The following is a 9,038-nucleotide window of genomic DNA, read 5'->3' on the forward strand; positions in this document are numbered from 1 at the left end:
AACTTAGAGTTTGGTTGTGGCCTCCCAACACCAAACTTAAAGTTTGACTGTGAGCGCTTTGGTTGACTCTGCTTTGAGAGAAGCTTTTTCTGCTTCCTCTCCATGGATGCAGAGAGAGATCCTTGAGTTGTAAACACAAGGTTGTCCTTATTTAATTGAAGGATCAATTCTCCTCTGTCCACATCAATCACAGCTCTTGCTGTGGCTAGGAAAGGTCTTCCTAGGATGATGGATTCATCCTCTTCCTTTCCAGTATCCAGGACTATGAAATCAGCAGGGATGTAAAGGCCTTCAACCTTTACTAACACGTCCTCTACTTGTCCATAAGCCTGTTTTCTTGAATTGTCTGCCATCTCTAATGAGATTTTAGCAGCTTGTACCCCATAGATTCCCAGTTTCTCTATTACAGAGAGGGACATAAGGTTTATTCCTGAACCGAGGTCACACATAGCCTTAAAGATCATGGTGCCTATGGTACAAGGTATTATGAACTTTCCAGGATCCTGTCTCTTCTGAGGCAATGTCAGTTGATCCAGATCACTTAGTTCATTGGTGAACAAGGGAGGTTCATCTTCCCAAGTTTCAATGCCAAATAATTTGGCATTCAGCTTCATGATTGCACCAAGGAACTTGGTAGCTTGCTCTTCAGTAACATCCTCATTCTCTTCAGAAGAGGAATACTCATCAGATCTCATGAATGGCCTAAGGAGGTTCAATGAGACCTCTATGGTCTCTAGATGAGCCTCAGAGTCCTTTGGTTCCTCAGAGAGAAGCTCCTTATTGATCACTGGACCTCCCAGGAGGTCTTCCTCCTTGGGATTCACGTCCTCTCCTTCCCTTACAGGTTCGGCCATGGTGCTTATGTCAATGGCCTTGCACTCTCCTTTTGGATTCTCTTCTGTATTGCTTGGGAGAGTACTAGGAGGGATTTCAGTGATCCTTTTACTCAGCTGGCCCACTTGTGCTTCCAAATTTCTAATGGAAGACCTTGTTTCATTCATGAAACTTACAGTGGCCTTGGATAGATCAGAGACTAAGTTTACTAAATTAGATGTATTTTGTTCAGAGTTCTCTGTCTGTTGCTGAGTGGATGATGGAAAAGGTTTATTATTGTTAAACCTGTTTCTTCCACCATTATTAAAGCCTTGTTGAGGCCTTTGATCCTTCCATGAGAGATTTGGATGATTTCTCCATGATGGATTATAGGTGTTTCCATATGGTTCACCCATGTAATTTACCTCTGCTATTGCAGGGTTCTCAGGATCATAAGCTTCTTCTTCATAAGAAGCCTCTTGAGTACTGTTGGATGCAGCTTGCATTCCATTCAGACTCTGAGAAATCATATTGACTTGCTGAGTCAATATTTTGTTCTGAGCCAATATGGCATTCAGAGTATCAACTTCAAGAACTCCCTTCTTCTGAGGCATCCCATTACTCACAGGATTCCTCTCAGAAGTGTACATGAACTGGTTATTAGCAACCATGTCAATAAGTTCTTGAGCTTCTGCAGGTGTTTTCTTTAGGTGAATGGATCCACCTGCAGAAGTGTCCAATGACATCTTTGATAGCTCAGATAAACCATCATAGAATGTATCCAGGATGGTCCATTCTGAAAGCATGTCAGAAGGACACTTTTTGGTCAACTGCTTGTATCTTTCCCAAGCTTCATAGAGGGATTCACCTTCTTTCTGTCTGAAGGTTTGAACATCCACTCTAAGCTTGCTCAACTTTTGAGGAGGAAAGAACTTGGCTAAGAAAGCCGTGACCAGCTTATCCCAAGAGTTTAGGCTATCTCTGGGTTGAGAGTCCAACCACACTCTAGCTCTGTCTCTTACAGCAAAAGGGAAAAGCATGAGCCTGTAGACTTCAGGATCTACTCCATTAGTCTTAACAGTATCACAAATCTGCAAGAATTCAGTTAAGAACTGAAAAGGATCTTCAGATGGAAGTCCATGAAACTTGCAGTTCTGCTGCATCAGAGAAACTAGCTGAGGTTTCAGCTCAAAATTGTTTGCTCCAATGGCAGGAATAGAGATGCTTCTTCCATGTAAATTGGAATTAGGTGCAGTAAAGTCACCAAGCATTCTCCTTGCATTATTGTTGTTGGGTTCGGCTGCCATCTCCTTTACTTGTTCGAAATTTTCAATAAGGTTGTCTCTGGTTTGTTGTAATTTAGCTTCTCTTAGTTTCCTCTTCAGAGTCCTTTCAGGTTCTGGATCAGCTTCAACAAGAATGCCTTTTTCTTTGTCCCTGCTCATAAGAAAGAGAAGAGAAAAAGAAAAGAAGAGGAATCCTCTATGTCACAGTAAAGAGGTTCCTTATTGTTAGTAGAAAAAGAAAAGAAGAAAAAAAATTCGAACACAGATAGAAGAGGGGGTTCGAATTTGGTGAGTGATGTGAGGAAGAGATGTTAGTAAAATAGAATAAGATGAGAGAGTGAGAGGATTTTCGAAAATAATTTTTGAAAAAGAGTTAGTAATTTTCGAAAATAGTTTTTGAAAAATGTTAGTAATTTTTGAAAATTAAGATTTAAAAATTGAAATAATTAGTTAATTAAAAAGAAATTTTGAGAAAGAGGGAAGATATTTTCGAAAATTAGAGAGAGAGAGTTAGTTAGGTGGTTTTGAAAAAGATAAGAAACAAACAAAAAGTTAGTTAGTTAGTTGAAACAAATTTTGAAAATCAATTTTGAAAAGATAAGAAGATAAGAAGTTAGAAGAGATATTTTGAAATCAAATTTTGAAAAAGATAAGATGAGAAGATATTTTTGAAAAGATATGATAGAAATTAGTTTTTGAAAAAGATTTGATTTTTAAAATCTCAATTAATAACTTGATTCACAAGAAATCACAAGATATGATTCTAGAACTTAAAGTTTGAATCTTTCTTAACAAGTAAGTAACAAACTTGAAATTTTTGAATCAAAACATTAATTGATGATGTTATTTTCGAAAATTATGGTATAAAATTAAGAAAAATATTTTTGAAAAATATTTTTATAATTTTCGAAAATAACTAAGAAAAATGAAAAAGATTTGGTTTTTGAAAAAGATTTTGATAAAGATAAGATTTTTAAATTGAAAATTTGATTTGACTCATAAAAATAACTAGATTTTAAAAATTTTTGAAAAAGTCAAATCTAATTTTCGAAATTTTAAGAGAGAAAAATGGAAAGATATTTTTTTTTATTTTTGAATTTTTATGATGAGAGAGAAAAACAAGAAAAATGATGCAATGCATGAAAGTTATGGATCAAAACAATGAATGCATGCAAGAATGCTATGAATGTCAAGATGAACACCAAGAACACTATGAAGATCATGATGAACATCAAGAACACATTTTTGAAAAAATTTTAATGCAAAGAAAACATGCAAGACACCAAACTTAGAAATCTTTGATGCTTAGACTCTATGGATGCAAGAATGCATATGAAAAACATCATACAACACAAAACAAGAAAACATCAAGATCAAGCAAGAAGACTTACCAAGAACAACTTGAAGATCATGAAGAACACTATGAATGCATGAATTTTTGAAAAATGCAAGATGAGTATGCAATTGACACCAAACTTATAACATGACACATGACTCAAACAAGAAATACAAAAATATTTTTTTTGATTTTTTATGATTTTCTAAATTTTTTTTTGGAATTTTTTTTCGAAAATTGATTTGAAAAAGAAAAATAAGGATTTCAAAATCTTTAATATGAATTCCAGGAATCTTGTACTCTTTAGTCTAAAGCTCCAATCTGAGGGTTAGACATGGCTTAATAGCCAGTCAAGCTTTAGAATGGATTTACATCCATTGAGGTGATTAGTTGAAGACCAATCCCAAAGGAGTTTGGGTATGGCTTTTCAGCCAGATAGGATTCAACATGTTACCATGAAACTCTAGAATTCATTCTTGAAAGTTTTGAAGCCATAGAATAATTTATTTTTGAAAACATTATTTTTATTTTAAAATTTTTTTTTTAAAATATTTTTTTTTTTGGAAAAAACGAAAAAAGAAGAAAATATTTTTGAAAATTTTTGAAAACTTTTTGAAAACAAAATAAGAAGAAAATTACCTAATCTGAGAAACAAGATGAACCTTCAGTTGTCCAAACTCGAACAATCCCTGGCAACGGCGCCAAAAACTTGGTGCATGAAATTGTGATCTCTGGTAATGAATTATTGTTCGAAATTGATTCCCTAGCAATGGCACCAAAAACGGATGCACAGAACCATGGTCTAAACATATCTTCACAACTTCGCATAACTAACCAGCAAGTGCACTGGGTCGTCCAAGTAATACCTTACGTGAGTAAGGGTCGAATCCCACGGAGATTGTTGGTATGAAGCAAGCTATGGTCACCTTGTAAATCTCAGTCAGGCGGATATAAAATAGTTATGTAGTTTTCGAAATCTAGTAATAAAAGAAGGATAGAAATACTTATGTAAATCACTGGTGAGAATTTCAGATAAGCGTATGGAGATGCATTCGTTCCTCTGAACCTCCGCTTTCCTGCTGTCTTCATCCAATCAGTCTTACTCCTTTCCATGGCTGGCTGTATGCAAGGGCATCACCGTTGTCAGTGGCTACATCCCCTCCTCTTGTGAAAATGGTCCAAGATGCCCTGTCACGGCACGGCTAATCATCTGAGGTTCCCGATCATGCTGGAATAGGATTCACCCTCCTTTTGCGTCTGTCACTACGCCCAGCACTCGCGAGTTTGAAGCTCGTCGTAGTCATTCAATCATTGAATCCTACTCGGAATACCACAGACAAGGTTTAGACTTTCCGGATTCTCTTGAATGCCGCCATCATTCTAGCTTACACCACGAAGATTCCAGTTAAGAGATCTAAGAGACACTCATTCAATCTAAGGTAGAATGGAAGTGGTTGTCAGGCACACGTTCATAGGGAATGATGATGATTGTCACGTTCATCACATTCAGGTTGAAGTACGAATGAATATCTTAGAAGCAAAATAAGATGAATTGAATAGAAAACAGTAGTACTTTGCATTAATCTTTGAGGAACAGCAGAGCTCCACACCTTAATCTATGGAGTGTAGAAACCCTACCGTTAAAAATACATAAGTGAAATGTCCAGGCATGGCCGAATGGCCAGCCCCCAAAACGAGATCACAGGATCAAAATACAATCCAGGATGTCTAATACAATAGTAAAAAGTCCTATTTATAATAAACTAGCTACTAGGGTTTACAGAAGTAAGTAATTGATGCATAAATCCACTTCTGGGGCCCACTTGATGTGTGCTTGGGCTGAGCTTGAATGTTACACGTGCAGAGGCTCTTTCTGGAGTTGAACGCCAGGTTGTAACATATTTCTGGCGTTTAACTCTGGTTTGTGACTTGTTTCTGGCGTTTAACTCCAGACAGCAGCATAGAACTGGCGTTCAACGCCCTTTTACGTCGTTTAAAGTCGTTCAAAGTATGGACTATTATACATTTCTAAAAAGCGCTGGATGTCTACTTTCCAATGCAATTAGAAGCGCACCATTTTGAGTTCTGTATCTCCAGAAAATCCATTTTGAGTGCAGGGAGGTCAGAATCCAATAGCATCAGCAGTCCTTCTTCAGTCTCTGAATCTGATTTTTTGCTCAAGTCCCTCAATTTCAGCCAGAAAATACCTGAAATCACAGAAAAAACACACAAACTCATAGTAAAGTCCAGAAATGTGAATTTAACATAAAAACTAATGAAAACATCCCTAAAAGTAACTAGATCCTACTAAAAACATACTAAAAACAATGCCAAAAAGCGTATAAATTATCCGCTCATCACAACACCAAACTTAAATTGTTGCTTGTCCCCAAGCAACTGAAAATCAAATAGGATAAAAAGAAGAGAATATACTATAAATTCCAAACTATCAATGAAACATAGCTTCAATCAGATGAGCGGGACTTGTAGCTTTTTGCCTCTTGAATAGTTTTGGCATCTCACTTTATCCATTGAGGTTCAGAATGATTGGCATCTATAGGAACTCAGAGTTCAGATAGTGTTATTGATTCTCCTAGTTCAGTATGATGATTCTTGAACACAGCTTCTTTATGAGTCTTGGCCGTGGCCCTAAGCACTTTGTTTTCCAGTATTACCACCGGATACATAAATGCCACAGACACATAATTGGGTGAACCTTTTCAGATTGTGACTTAGCTTTGCTAAAGTCCCCAATTAGAGGTGTCTAGGGTTCTTAAGCACACTCTTTTTTTGCTTTGGACCTTGACTTTAACCGCTCAGTCTCAAGTTTTCACTTGACACCTTCACGCCACAAGCACATGGTTAGGGACAGCTTGGTTTAGCCGCTTAGACCAGGATTTTATTCCTTTAGGCCCTCCTATCCACTGATGCTCAAAGCCTTGGGATCCTTTTTATTTGCGCTTGCCTTTTGGTTTTAAGGGTTATTGGCTTTTTTCTCTTGCCTCTTAGTTTTAAGAGCTTTGGCTTTTTCTGCTTGCTTTTTCTTTTTCTTTTTTTTTGCCTTTTTTTTTCTGCAAGCTTTGTTCTTTGCTGCTTTTTCTTGCTTCAAGAATCATTTTTATGATTTTTCAGATTATCAAATAACATGTCTCCTTGTCATCATTCTTTCAAGAGCCAATATATTTAACATTCTTAAACAACAACTTCAAAAGACATATGCACTGTTCAAGCATACATTCAGAAAACAAGAAGCATTGTCACCACATCAATATAATTAAGCTAAGTTCAAGGATAAATTCAAAACTCATGTACTTCTTGTTCTTTTGAATTAAAACAGTTTTCCTTTAAGAGAGGTGATGGATTCATAGGACATTCATAACTTTAAGACAAAGTTACTAACTACTAATGATCATGTAATGAAGACACAAACATAGATAAGCACTTAACATAGAAAATGAAAAACAGAAGAAATAAGAACAAGGAATGAATCCACCTTAGTGATGGTGGCGTTTCCTTCTTGAGGAACCAATTATGTCCTTGAGCTCTTCTATGTCTCTTCCTTGTCTTTGTTGCTCCTCCCTCATTGCTTTTTGATCTTCTCTAATTTCATGAAGGATGATGGAGTGCTCTTGATGTTCCACCCTTAATTGTCCCATGTTGGAGCTTAGTTCTCCTAAGGAGGTGTTGATTTGCTCCCAATAGTTTTGTGGAGGAAAATGCATTTGAGGCATCTCCGGGATCTCATGGTGATGAGCTTCATACGCCTCTTGAACTCCATGAATGGGCTTTCTTGCTTGCTCCATCTTTTTCTTAGTGATGGGCTTGTCCTCTTTAATGAGGATATCTCCCTCTATGTCAATCCCAGCCGAATTGCATAAGTGGCAAATGAGGTGAGGAAAGGCTAACCTTGCCATAGTGGAGGACTTGTCAGCCACCTTGTAGAGTTCTTGAGGTATAATATCATGAACTTCCACCTCTTCTCCAATCATGATGCTATGGATCATGATGGCCCGGTCTATAGTAACTTCAGACCGGTTGCTAGTGGGAATGATTGAGCATTGAATGAACTCCAACCATCCTCTAGCTAAAGGCTTGAGGTCCAGTCTTCTTAGTTGAACCAATTTGCCTTTTGAGTCAGTCTTCCATTGAGCTCCTTCTACAATAGTAAAATGTCCTATTTATAATAAACTAGCTACTAGGGTTTACAGAAGTAAGTAATTGATGCATAAATCCACTTCCGGGGCCCACTTGGTGTGTGCTTAGGCTGAGCTTGAATGTTACACGTGCAGAGGCTCTTTCTGGAGTTGAACGCCAGGTTGTAACATATTTCTGGCGTTCAACTCTGGTTTGTGACTTGTTTCTGGCGTTTAACTCCAGACAGCAGCGTAGAACTGGCGTTCAATGCCCTTTTACGTCGTCTAAACTCGTTCAAAGTATGGACTATTATATATTGCTGGAAAGCCCTGGATGTCTACTTTCCAATGCAATTGGAAGAGCGCCATTTTGAGTTCTGTAGCACAAGAAAATCCATTTTGAGTGCAGGGAGGTCAGAATCCAACAGCATCAGCAGTCCTTCTTCAGCCTCTGAATCTGATTTTTTGCTCAAGTCCCTCAATTTCAGCCAGAAAATACCTGAAATCACAGAAAAAATACAAAAACTCATAGTAAAGTCCAGAAATGTGAATTTAACATAAAAACTAATGAAAACATCCCTAAAAGTAACTAGATCCTACTAAAAACAATGCCAAAAAGCGTATAAATTATCCGCTCATCACAACCCAATTATTCATATATTCATTATCTGAAATTCATCCAATCACTTGTGTCATCATACAATGCACACATCAACTTACCTTCCTTACCTCTTTCTGGCCTCCGGCCCAAAATTCACGGCCTCTGGCCCAATTCATAATTTAAAAGCATAGACCACAATTCAATACTCATTACCCAATACATACAATTCTCAATACACCAAGCATACAAGGCCACACAATTCTCAACCCAATCATTAATTCACATTACATACCAACTATGCATATTAGCACCAACCATTTACACAATCCAAACTTAATCCTAGGGGTATCTAGCCTAGAAATTCTCATCACACCACACGGTACTTAAATAAAACTTAAACCGTACCTCTTGTAGCCAAACCAATTGAGCCCTTTCTATGGAAGTTTCCACCAACCCTTAGCTCCAAGCCTCACCAAAGCTCCACAAGCAACACCAACCTCCCAATTGTGTATCAAAATCCCCAAGTACACTAACATAACCAATATCACATACATACATCAACCTAGGGCTCATAAATATGATAAATCACAAGGGTTGGAGGGTTTCTTACCTTAACCCACTGAAGTTTGTGATGAATATCACCCATGGCTCATACTAGAGCACTCCTAAACAACCAAAATCATAAGGTTTCCTCAAAACCCAAACCAAATTCGAATTTGAAGAGGAAAATGAAAACTGAGCAGAGGACAGTGGATTACTCACCACAAAACTTAGATAGAATTGTAGAGGATGAAAAGAGCAACGCGTGGCCGCAAACGACTCGTCAATCGGAGCTCCGTAGCTCAAGTTATGGTGGTTTGAAGATCAAA

The 9,038-nt window shown here is 37.5% G+C and overlaps 1 non-coding gene across 1 annotated transcript; it reads left to right on the forward strand.

The window, feature by feature from the left end:
• The first annotated feature begins 1,613 nt into the window (after positions 1–1,613).
• On the forward strand, positions 1,614–1,721 carry LOC112724442 (small nucleolar RNA R71). The gene has a single exon (XR_003163604.1). It is a non-coding gene; the product is annotated as a small nucleolar RNA R71 (small nucleolar RNA).
• The last annotated feature ends 7,317 nt before the right edge of the window (positions 1,722–9,038 follow it).

This window comes from Arachis hypogaea, chromosome 11 (assembly GCF_003086295.3).
Source record: "Arachis hypogaea cultivar Tifrunner chromosome 11, arahy.Tifrunner.gnm2.J5K5, whole genome shotgun sequence".
NCBI classification, from domain to species: Eukaryota; Viridiplantae; Streptophyta; class Magnoliopsida; order Fabales; family Fabaceae; genus Arachis; species Arachis hypogaea.